The sequence below is a fragment of the Vulpes vulpes genome, chromosome 13 (assembly GCF_048418805.1).
Source record: "Vulpes vulpes isolate BD-2025 chromosome 13, VulVul3, whole genome shotgun sequence".
Classification (NCBI taxonomy): domain Eukaryota; kingdom Metazoa; phylum Chordata; class Mammalia; order Carnivora; family Canidae; genus Vulpes; species Vulpes vulpes.
Window position 1 is genome coordinate 90,073,888 of NC_132792.1, and position 13,206 is coordinate 90,087,093.

General features: G+C 35.9%; 1 protein-coding gene across 23 annotated transcripts in view; it reads left to right on the plus strand.

The window, feature by feature from the left end:
• DLGAP1 (DLG associated protein 1) overlaps positions 1-13,206 on the plus strand; it is an 867,925-nt gene that overhangs the window by 693,252 nt on the left and 161,467 nt on the right. The window lies entirely within an intron of this gene.

A 13,206-nucleotide genomic window follows, 5' to 3' on the forward strand; every position in this document is an offset into this window, starting at 1 on the left:
GTATTTCCCTCAGCATAATGCCCTCAGGGTCCCATCCATGTTGTCACAAATGGCAGGATTTCCTTCTTTCTTGTAGCTGAATAATATTTTACTATATATATAAACCACATCCTCATTCATCCATTGATGGCTTAGGTTGTTTCCATATCTTGGCTATTGTTAATAACAAATAGCAGAAAAATACTTACAGACCTCACAAACTGCATGTTTGGTGATTGGATAATCAAGGTAACTTTCCTTGGGAAATAGCATTGCTATTAAGACAAATTGAATCATAAAATATTAACAGAAGAAACTTCTACATCATCTAGTCTAGGGATCTGCAAACTACAATCTACGAGCCAAATCCAACCCCTCTGCCTAGTTTTATAAAATTTTATTGGCACAAAGCCACACTTATTTGTTTACTTATTTTCTGTTGCTGCTTTCACTCATTAACAGTAAAGTTAAGTAATTGTTGCAGAGAGACTGTAAGGCCCAGAAAGCCAAAAATATTTACTATCTGAGTCTTTACTAGAAAAGGGTACCACCCTTGATCTAATCCATTGACCCCTTTTTAACATAAGAAAACTAAGGTGGGCTTCTGACTAGAGGCAAAGTCAGAATAAAACCCCCTGGTCTCCCAGCCATAGCCCTTCTTTAAGTTATTCATTGCTTGATTATACAGTTAATCCGAACTCATTTTCTTTATGTGTAAAATGAAATTATAGTGCTGTTTCTCTTGCCAGTTTTAATGACCACTTTTGGAGCATCCTTAGGGTTCAGAGAAAGCATACTTCTTTCTACAAGGCACTAATTCAATTAATAGGTTGTATTTATAAAGCAATGAAGGGAAGATTCAGAAATCCAAGGGGGCAGACAGCAGCCAGAAGTGTTTTAAACAAAGAGCCCTTCTTTTCTATTCAAGATAAGATCAAGTAATAAATATTCAAACATAGCCTGGACTGGTTTCTTGTTCCTCTGCTAATGAGGTTCCCTTTCTTGAATTTCTCCAACCATCCAAGTAAAAATGGAGACTATCCACTTCCTCCATCTGAGGAGGCAGTAAATAAATAAATAAGATTTATTATGGCACCACCTTATACCTCTTATGAGGTAACTTGTCTGGTTTTTATATTTAAGAAAACTGAGAGTGGTAACCTTTGGAAGAATTTTGACTATAACTTTTCTTCTATGGGACACTTCTATGGGACACTTGAATTGGAATTCCTCTGTATTCCCGTAGAAACATTATGAAGTCATAAGATGCAAAAGTCTTATTAGATAGAGAAAGAAGTCTGAAAAACTTCTTATACTTTCATCTCCTCCAGCTGTTTTGCTGTGTATAAATCACCTCTCAGGAATAGAGTGCCAAGCTTCAAGGTGCCATGCTCCATAGATAGTTCTAAAGTCCACCTTTGCTCGTATAAAGGGTTGTCACATGGCCAATAGTGAAGGGGCTCCAAGATCTTCTGGCCTTTATGGTTAATGTGAGGTTCAAATCAATAAGGAAGTAATAAATCAATAAGGATGATTATGAAATCATCAATAAGGAAGTATTATGTAAATTACGCATTAAAATGTCTCTATCCTGGCTTTGATTTTAGAGCTCTCAATCTGGCTTACTTTATTAACAATGAAAATGGCTAACCTTTTAGCATTTCCTATTTGACAAGCATTTTGAACCAGCTGCATAGACAGTCTTGTGTAATCCTAATGAATATTATAGGACATGTATGTAATATATCATTCTCAACATACAAAAAAAAATTAAGGCCTATGGAATTTATACAACTTATGCAAGGCCCTACTGCTAGTAAATTACAGAGCAGATTCTTAACTTCTCTTTACTCATCATTGAATGCTTAGTATAGTGTACCTTGAAATAGTTTAATACAAATCTGTAATATAGAAGCTCTTTTCTTTCATGCTTTCTTCCCACAAATTTTCACTTAGCTGCTGCCATGTTTGAAACCTGTGTTTTCCTTTTTTTAAAAAAAAATCTTTTATTCACATATTATTGACATGATTTTCATGTTGGTTTGTCTAAATGTGAAACATTGGTTTAAACTTAAATATGTAAAAAAAAAAAAAAAGGAGAGCTGGTTCAAGATGACAGGAGAGGAAGATCCTGATTTCATCTCCTCCCATGGACACAACACGTGTACCAGTATACATGGAGAAATACCCTCTGGAAAAGCCCTGAGAACTACCTGAACAAGTTCCTCCACAAAGGATAAAAGGGCTATGTCAAGACCAATAGGAGAGATAGAGATGCAGTCCTGCCAAAAATCCCACCCCTGGTACAGCAGTTTAGTTGGAAAGGGTCTCACAAACATCGAACTTCTTCCTGAGGAGCAAGGGGTTTGTGCCCCACATCAAGCATCCCAATCCTTGGGACCTGCACTGGAGAGATGATTCCCCCAAAAGTCTCATTTTGAATACCAATGGGGTGCATGTCCAGGAAATCCTTAGTCTGTAGGGAATGGAAACTCCACTCTTAAAGGGTTCACATGCAGACTCCTTCATCCCAGGATCCAGCAAAGAAGCAGCAGTTCATAAAGCACCTACACAATTAATAAAGGCAATGTATTTGCTACTCTTTAAGCACTTGCTAGAAAAAACAAGAGCCTGTTGGGACTCTCTCCAGGGACAGAGATGCTGGCAGGCACTGTTTTTGGTATTCTCCCTCTACCCTGCAACATGAGCACTGGCAGAGGCCATTTTTGACTCTCCTCTAGCCTGCTAGCCCTGACAGATGTGTTCTATCCTTGGATGCCACTCCATCATGACTACACCTAAGCCACCAGGTGGGAGCCCTGCCCCTGTACACTACTCCATCATAGCCCCACCATAGTTGGTCAGTGCATGCGCTCCACACAGGGGACACTCCTTCAGCACCTGGCTCCAGTGGTCAAGGGAGATGGCATTTTGGGGCCCCATGGGTCTGAAATAAATGAAGAGACAGTTCTACACATGCTACTACCTCCAGGGCACTACACCAACAGTATACTGAAACATACCCCAGTCCTCCAGTGAAAAAGGCCTAGTTACTTGACTTGAAGCTTCAGCCTGACAGACAGGATTCTAGTTTACCACACATCTAGAAACTATGGAAGTGCTCTCAGAGAATGCCAACTGAGAAATACCATCTTTGAGCTCTCACTTGGCCTTGCTTGCTAGTACCTCCTAAAAAGAGCACATACACTTACTTAGAGTCCAGAATTTCCACTAAGGGGATACCTCCAGATCCCTGGGTCTAGAGGCCAGCAGGGTGTATGACTACTGTCCTGCAGGAGTCTGTATATTTGCCTACCTTAAAAATCTGATGTCTGACGGTCTACCTCCAATTAGCCTGAAACTATGTGCTGACTGAGATTCCCTCCCTCTGGAACATTCATACATCTTGGCACACCCTCCACAACTGTGATCTATCAAGAAAAAAAGGCTGCTTAGACAATCACAAAGGTTCTAGAGACAGCCAAGAGCTAGGACAAGGTTATGGGATAAGGTTTATCTCCTACACAAGGCCACTCCTGTAAGACAGAGAGAGAGAGAGAGAGAGAGAGAGCTATTTCACCTAATACACAGTAGCAAACACAGAGATTCAAGCAAAATGAGGAGACAGAGGAATATGTTCCAAATGAAAGAACAAGATAAAATCTGAGAAAAATATTAATGAAATGGAAGTAATTAATATTATCTAATAAAGAGTTCAGAATAATGTTCATAAAGATGCTCACCAAACTCAAGAATGGGTGAACACAACAAAGAGAAAATATAAGAAAGTACTAAACAAGTTAGAGAACTAAAGAACACAATAACCAAATTGAAAAACATGCTAGAGAGTTTCAACAGCAGACTAGAATAAGCAGGAGACAGAATCTGCGAGCTAAAAGACAAGGCAGTGGGGGCAGCCCCAGTGGCTCAGTGGTTTAGCGCTGCCTTCAGCCCAGGGTGTGATCCTGGAGACCCAGGATCAAGCCGCACGTTTGGCTCCCTGCATGGAGCCTGCTTCTCCCTCTGCCTGTGTCTCTGCCCCTCTCTCTCTGTGTGTGTCTCATGAATAAATAAATAAAATCTTTTTAAAAAATTTTAAAAATAAAAGACAAGGCAGTAGAACTCATCCAAACAGAATAGTAAAAAGAAACATACCAAAAGGTCAAGACAGTTTAAGATCTATAGGTCAAGATCAAGTGGGATATTTGCATTATAGAGTTTTCAGGAGAAGAGAAAAGGGGGCAGAAAACTTATTTGAAGAAATAATGGTTGAAAATTTCCTTAACCTAGAGAAGGAAGCAGACATCTAGATTTAGGAAGCCTAAAAAGTTCTAACAAGATGAACCCAAAGAGACTTACACCAAGACACATTATAATTGTCAAGAGCTAAGGATAATAAGATGATCTTAAAAGCAGCAAGGGGAAAACAACTTGTTATATACAAGGAAACCCCCATTAAACTATCAGATTTCTCAAGAGAAACTTTGCAGGCCAGAAGAAAGTGACATAATATATTTAAAGTACTGAAAGGAAAAATACTTTCAACCAAAAATACTCAACCAAGCAAGGTTATCATTCAGAAGTAAAGGAAAGGGAACAAGCTTTCCAGACAAAAACAAACCAAAGCGGTTAATGATAAACTTTAAAAGGAGCTCTTTAAGCTGAAAAGGAGGCACTAATTAGTTACAAGAAAAAAATATGAAAGTAAAAATCTCACTTGTAAAAGTAAATATATAGTAAAGGCAGTGAGTTAGTCACTTATGAGCTAGTGTGAAGGTTATACGACAAATAGTAAAGGTAACTGAAACTACAATAATTATCAAGGTATACACAAAATAAAAAGATGTAAAATGTGACAGCAAAAACAAAATGTGAGAGGTAAATCTGCTGTCAACTTAAAATAAATTGTTTTTTTATATAGGTTGTTGGATATGGGCCTCACGGTAACCACAAGCAAAAATAGATAGCAAATAGAAGATAATGAGAAAAGAATCTAAGCATAATACTATAGAAAGTCATCAAACCACAAGAGAATAAACCAAGGGAAGAAAGGAACAGAGAACTACAAAACAGATTTTAAAAAAAACACAATTAAAATAGCAACAAGTACATACTTATCAATTATTACTTTAAATGTAAATTGACTAAATTCTGTTAAAAGAGTGACTAAATGGATTAAAAACATGAGACCCATCTATGTGCCGCCTATAAGTGATTCAATTCAGACAGAGAAGACACACAGACTGAAACTGAAGGGATAGAAAAAGATATCTCAAGCGAATTGTAAAGAAAACAGAAGTAACTATACTGATATCAGAAGAAAATGGACTTTAAAACAAAGACTGTAACAAAAGACAAAAATGGGTATTACATAATGATAAAGGGGTCAATCCAACAAAAAGAATTCTTGTAAATATTTAAGAACCCATTACAGGATCACTTAAATATGTAAATATGTAAAGAAATGTAAAGAAATATGTAAAGAAATACTAACATTGGAGAAATAGACAACAATACAATGATAGTAGGGGACTTTAATACCCCACTTACATCAATGGATAGATCATCCAGATAGAAAATTAATAAGGAAACACCAAAAAAAACACATTAGACCAAAGGGACTTCATAGATACATGCAGGGTTGCCTGGTGGCTCAGATAGTTAAGCATCTGCCTTTGGCCCAGGTCATGATATCTGGGTTTTGGGATCAAGCCCCCACATCATGATCTCTGCTCAGCAGGGAATCTGCTTCTCCCTCTCCCATTCCTCCGGCTCATGTGTACGCGTGTGCACTTTCTCTCTCTGTAGCTTTCTGTCTCAAATAAATAAAACATTCAAAAAAAATTGATACATGCAGAACATTACATCCAAAAGCAGAATACATATTCTTCACAAAAACCCATGGAATATTTTCCAGGATAGATTAAATGTTAGGCCATAAAACAAAGTCTCAAGAAATGCAGGAAGATTAAAATCCTATCAAGCATCTTTTCAACTACAACAGTATGAAACTAAAAATCAATTACAAGAAAAAAATAGAAAAATAAAAAATATGAAGATTTTTTTCAAAAATATGTGGAGATTAAAAAAATTTAAAAATAAAAATAAAAAAATAAAAAATATGTGGAGATTAAACATATTACTGAACAAGAAATGGGTCAAAGAAATCAAATAAGACATTTAAAAATACCTTGTAACAAATGAAAATAGAAATACAGCATTCCAAAATCTATGGGGTATAGCAAAAGCAGTTTTAAGAGGCAAGTTCATAGTGATATAGGCCTACCTCAAGAAACAAGAAAAATCTCAAATAATTTCATTTTACACCTAAACAGAACTAGAAAAGCAAAGCCTAAAATTAGAAGGAAGGGAATAATAATAATCAGAGTCTTTTCTCAAAAAACAATCGGAAAAAAGAAAATCAATGAAACTAAGAGCTGGTCCTTTGAAAATATTTTTTTTAAATCGAGAAGTCTTTAGCTAGATTAACTAAAAACAGAAGCAAGAAGGCTCAATTAAATAAAATCAGAAAGAAAAATTACAACTAATACCAAAGAAATACTAACGATCATAAGAGACTGTAAACTAAATGATACACCAAACTGAATGATCTAAAAGAAGCAGATAAATTCCTAGAAATTTAGTCTTCCAGACTGAATCATGAGAAAATAGAAAATCTGATAGAGCAATTACTAATAAGGATATTAAATCCATAATCAAAAAAAAGAAAACTCTCAACAAATGAAAGTCCAGGACCAACAGTTTCACTGGTGAATTCTACTAAATATTCAAAGAAAATTTAATACCTATCCTTCTCAAACTCCTTTAAAAAACTGAAGAGAAAGCACGCCTTCCAAATTCATTCTAGGAGGCCAGTATCACCTGGATATCAAAACCAGGTAAGGACACCACAAAAAAAAGAATACTATAGGCCAATACCCCTGATAAACATAAAGCAAAAATCCTCAACAAAATATTGGCAAACCAAATTCAACAGTATGATCAAATGGGATTTATTCCAGGGATGCAAAAATGGTTCAGCATCTGCAAGGCAATCATCACGGTACATTAACAAAATGAAGGACAAAAAATCGTATCTCAAAAAACGCAGAAAAAAGCATTTGACAAACTTCAACATTCATTTATGATTAAAAGAAAAAAACTTTCAACAAAGGGGATATAGAATGAACATACCTAAACATAATAAAGGGCATATATATATATGGGACGCCTGGGTGGCTCAGTGATTGAGCATCTGCTCTTGGTTCAGGGCATGATCCAGGAGTCCCGGAATCAAGTCCCACATCAGGTTCCCCACGAGGAGCCTGCTTCTCCCTCTGCCTATGTCTCTGCCTCTCTCTGTGTCTCATGAATAAAATAAATAAGATCTTCTTAAAAATAAAAATAAAAAATAAAAGCCATATATGACAAGCCTATAGCTAACATCATACTCAGTGGGGAAAGCTGAAACTTTTCCCTTAAGATCAGGAACTCATGCCACTTTTATTCAACATTAGAAGTCCTAGCCCAAGCAATTAAGCAGGGGGAGAAAAAGGCATCTATACTGGAAAGAAAGAAGTAAAATTGTCACTATTTGCAGATAACATGATTTTACATATAGAAAAGTAGTCCTAAAGGGCAGCCCCGGTGGCGCAGCAGTTTAGCGCCACCTGCAGCCCAGAGCGTGATCCTGGAGACCCTGGATTGAGTCCCATGTCGGGCTCTCTGCATTAAGCCTGCTTCTCCCTCTGCCTCTCTGCCTCTCTCTCTCTGTGTGTCTATATGAATAAATAAATAAAATCTTAAAAGAAAAGAAAAGAAAGAAAAAAAGAAAAGAAAAGAAGTCCTAAAGACTCCACCAAAAAATGAATGAATCCAGTACTTTTTACAGAAATCAATATAAATAATAGGTTGCATTTGTATACACTAATAAAGTATCAAAGAGAAATTAGCAATCCCCTTTATAATTACACCAAAATAAGTAAATAAAATATCTAGGAATAAAGTTAACCAAGGAGGTGAAAGACCTGGACTCTGAAAACTGTAAGACACTGATAAAAGCAATTGGAGAAGATACAAATAAATGAGAAGATATTCCATGCTCATGGATTAGAATTAATATTGCTAAAGATTCCATATTACCCAAAGCAATCTATAAATTTAATGCTATCCCTATGGAAATTCCAAAGGCATTTTTCACAGAAACAATCCTAAAATTTGTATGGGATCACAAGAGATCCCAAAGAGCCAAAATAATCTTGAGAGAGAATAAAACTGAAGGCATCATGCTGCCTAATTTCAAACTGTACTACAAAGCTATAGTAACCAAACAGGACAGTATCAGCATAAAAACACACGCAAAGATCACTGGAATAAAAAGCACAGAAATAAGTCCACGCATATACAGTCAATTAATTTATTATATTTATATAATTCAACAAAGGAAGTAAGAATATACAGTGGGGAAAGGATAGACTCCAATAAATGGTGCTGGGAAAACTGGACAGCCACAGGTAAAAATAAATGAAACTGTACCACTATCTTATACCATATGCAAATATCAACTCAAAATGGATAAAGACTTGAATGCAAGATGAAAAACAATGAAACTCATAAAAGGTAAGCTCCCTGACCTTTGTCTTCTATCTTTTGCGATCTGACTCCAGAAGCAGTAACAACAAAAGCAAAAATAAACAAATGGGACTATCAAACTAACAAGTTTCTGCACAGCTAATGAAATCATCAACAAAAAGGCAACCTTCCAAATGGAAGAAGAAATAGACAATCACATATCTAATAAGGGGTTAATTTCCAAAATATATTTTAAAAACTCATATAACTCAATAACAAAAAAAAAGGAAAAAATCAAGTTTAAAAATGAACAAAGGATCTGAATAGACCTTATCCGAAAGAAGACTATGCAGATGGCCAACAGATATATGAAAAAATGTTCACCATCACTGATCATCAGGGAAATGCAAATCAAAACCACAATTAGCTATCACCTCACACCTGTCAGAATGGCTATGATTAATAAGACAAAAACAAAACAAAACAAAACAAGCATTGCCAAAGACGTGGAAGAAAGGAACCCTCATGCACTGTTGGTGAGAAAGTAAATTGATGTAAATACCTTGGAAAATAGCAGAGGTTCCCCCCCAAAATAAAAATCGAACTATTCTATGATCTAGCAATTCCACTTCTAAGCATTTATCTGAAGAAAACAAAAGTAGTAATTTGAAAAGATACATGCACCCCTCTGTTCATTGCATTAACAATGAACCATACACACACACAAAATGAAACACTACTCAGCTATTAAAAAAAAATGAATTAAAGTTTGCCATTTGTAACAACATAGATGGACCTTGAGAGCATTATGCTAAGCGAAGTAAGTCAGAAAGAGAAAGACATATATGATTTCACCTATATCTGGAATAAGAAAGAAAGAAAGAAAGAAAGAAAGAAAGAAAGAAAGAAAGAAAGAAAGAAAACAAAACTCAGATACAGAAAATAGATTGGTGTTTGCCAGATGGTAGGAAGGTTGGTGCATCAATGAATGGGTGAAAGATAGCAACAGGTACAAGCTCCCAGTTGTAAGTCAGGATATAATGTAACCATGGAGACTATAGTCAACAATACTGTATTGCAAATTTGAAAGTTGCTAAGAAAATATATCTTGAATGTTCTCATCACAAGACAAAAATGTAAAAGAAGAGGCAATTAAAATGGATAGAGGGTCACCTAGGTGGCTCAATTTGTTAAGCATCCAACTCATGCTTTCAGCTCAGGTCATGATCTCAGGGTCATGAGATGGAGCCTCATGTTGGGCTGGGTGTGAAGCCTGCTTAAGATTCTCCTTCTCCCTCTGCCCTCTCTAAAAATGAATGAATGAATGAATGAATGAATGAATGAATGAATGAATGAAATGGATAAAGAAAAAGCCTAAGCAAAATACTCTGGGTTGAAAGTTCCATATTACGCCTTGTCATTTCGACATTATGACAGATTTAAAAGATCAAATATTCAATCCCTTGATCTAGTTAATAGTGCTGGGATCCCTGGGTGGCGCAGCGGTTTGGCACCTGCCTTTGGCCCAGGGCGCGATCCTGGAGACCCGGGATGGAATCCCACGTCGGGCTCCCGGTGCATGGAGCCTGCTTCTCCCTCTGCCTGTGTCTCTGCCTCTCTCTCTCTCTGTGACTATCATAAATAAATAAAAATTTAAAAAAAAATAGTGTTGTCAGCACTGCATGGAAAAAAGAACTTTGACCAACTCATATAAACTGCTCATGCAAACTGAGTAGGTGGCAAATTCTGTGTTGAGGCTGATGAAATGAGCAGAGTTTAAGCTAAGCAAAGAAATACTGCAATATTATATGTCAATTTTATCTCAATAAAGCTGGACAGAAGCACTACAATAATGTAATCCTGATCTGACTGGTCCTTTGAATGAATTGTGAGCATTCATAACTCACAAAGGTCAATCAGAAAACACAATTTAGAAAATCAGATTCATCTAAATGGAATATTAAATGGAAAATTTCTCAAAAAAATTAATGACATGACAATATGGAAACTAAAAATTCACTTCTTTATGATACCACCACGGACATGTTTTGTAACTAAAGAAACTGACATGTTTCGGACTTTATAATAGTCCAGAGATTTCTGATCCAATTCACATTAAACTTTAACAAATATAGCAATGTAATAGCAATTGAAAACGATATTGTAATTAATGCTGACAGTCTGATGACCCTGCACAGTCACTTTTGCGGCAGCATTTTTTAGCTCCAGGTGGTAAATCTAAGAGCAGAGGTTTTATGTTTGTCTATTACTCTTGCTATTAATGTTCAGTCAAGCTTTCACTACAATTTGTAAATGCTGCCAAGTGTTTTTATTTAGAAACAGATCAAAATGAATAGCACCATGATTTTACTATATTGACAAATAATCTTATGTACATTGTAACAAGGAGTCGATGTAACTATTAGCACTCTGAAAGCTTTCTTTGCCATCTGCTACTGTCTTAATGACAGGCAAATTCTGCCAACATATAAGTAACTGGTAGAAAAAAGTAACACAATAAAGAAAAATTATCAGAACTTTTGAGAATTCTAATAACCTTTAACTTACAGAAGAAAGGAACTAGTCTATATTATATCTAAGAGTGTGAAAAACTTAAAATTTAGTTTTTAACCCTACGATATGTTATGGTTTTATGGTTTCAGGAGATACATAATATTATTAAAATTAACTTTGCTTAGCCAATCTCCTTCTTTAGAGGTGTATCCCTAGCAAGAGATGTGATCAAGACAGAAATTTGTGAATTTCTGGATAGGATTGCCATCCTGTAATTTTTTTTCCAGCTGATATTCTTATTCTGGGACATCTTCTCTCCCACAATTTTAAATTTTAAGAAAAGTTGATGGGTCCATATCATCTACTGCTTTGCTTCTGAAAAACTTCTCTCTTTCAAAATGTTTATTATGGCCAGTCATAATGAGACAGTCTGTATCTCTTTCAAAGAGCTTCTTTCCATCAACATTTTTAACTTTTTGAGATATAAATTTACAGGAAATTACAAAGATAGTACAAAGAGGTAGCCTATATACTCCTCACTCAGTTTCCCCAACAATATATAAAAAACAATTAGATAACTGTAATACAATGTAAAACCCAGGAAATGGACATTGGCACAATGTATGCAGATAGTTCATATTTTATCACTAATAGAGTCCTGCAACCACTGTAATCAAGACACAGAACTATTCTACAACCACCAAGATCTACTATTGTCCATGTTTTATCAGTTTGAGGTATAAGAACTTTCCTCCCTTCTAGTACCTGTGCTCTCTCCTATTTATAATACAATTTCCTTAGTTTCTCACATACATTGTGAGCCACATCTATTAATGCTATACACTATTTCAAACATTATTTAGGAAATTTTAGGAGGGAGAGAAGATCTATTGTAGCCATCCTATTTTTTGGCAAAGTGCCAAACTTGAGAAAACGTCAGACATTATTTATTACTTTTTTTTTTCTATATCCCACTTCCTCTCTCCCATCCTTCTGGGACTCCAATGGTACAGTAGCCATGTCTCCAATGAGTGATTTGAGTGATAGAAGTGGGTGTGGGCAACCAGGTACTGTTACATGAGAACAATTTTTTTGTGTGACTCAACTTTTACAAGTGGGAAACAACCCAAAGTTACATTTAGTTGCTACATCCTGTATGCAGTGCCTCCTATCACTATCAGAGTCCGTTATCATCCTTCCTAATCCTGTCCAAGTATTATTTCTCACCATTCAGCAACTTATGGGCTAAATTATATACTCCTTTAAAATACCTGAATACTCAAAAACTCAACAATCTTGATTTAGGAAAGGAAGGAGACAAAGAATCCTCAAGGACATCTGTATCCATTTTCCTTCAAATAATCTAGGATGACTTCATTGGCATATCAAGTCACAGCTGAACTTTAATACAGCACAACTTGTCTTAAATAATGCTAATACCAGACATTCTATTTCTATAGCTTATGGAATTGCCTTTGTGTTTGTCAGATGGTAGCCACATCAAGTTATACTGATAATGCATGTACAGTATTCCATTAAATAAAAAGAATGTTGGTGTAAATCCAGGTAAAATTGACACAAAGTAACTTTTTTTAAAAAAAAGGATTTATTTCTTTATCTTGAGACAGAGAGAGAGAGAATGAGCAGGGAGGAGGACAGAGGGAGACAGAGAGAATCTCAAGCAGATTCCTGCTAAGCGGAGCCCAAGGCAGACTTAATCTCCCAACCACTGAGATCATGACCTGAGCCAAAATCAGAAGCTCAACTGACTGAGCCATCCAGGGGCCCCACAAAGTAACTTTCCTTTCACTTTAAAATTAGTTACTTGAAACATTACTATCAGAAAAAGAAAGACAAAAAAAAAAAAAAAGAAAAAGAAAGACACCCAAAGTCCTTAATATTTCTAAACTGCTTAAGTCAAAAAGAATAAAAGCTCTTGGCTTCAGCCTGTAGCTGTCTTTAAGTCTCTACCACTCTTGCATAAGATCTGTTAGTATCTTGTGACCCCAACAATGGGTTAAAGAGTTTAAATGCCACTTAATTTATAGCTTTGCAATTGATCAGCAATTAGCCATTGAAACACAAACATACAGTTCTCACAAATAAGAATTGTGTCACAAATATTTGTTGATAACGTTGATA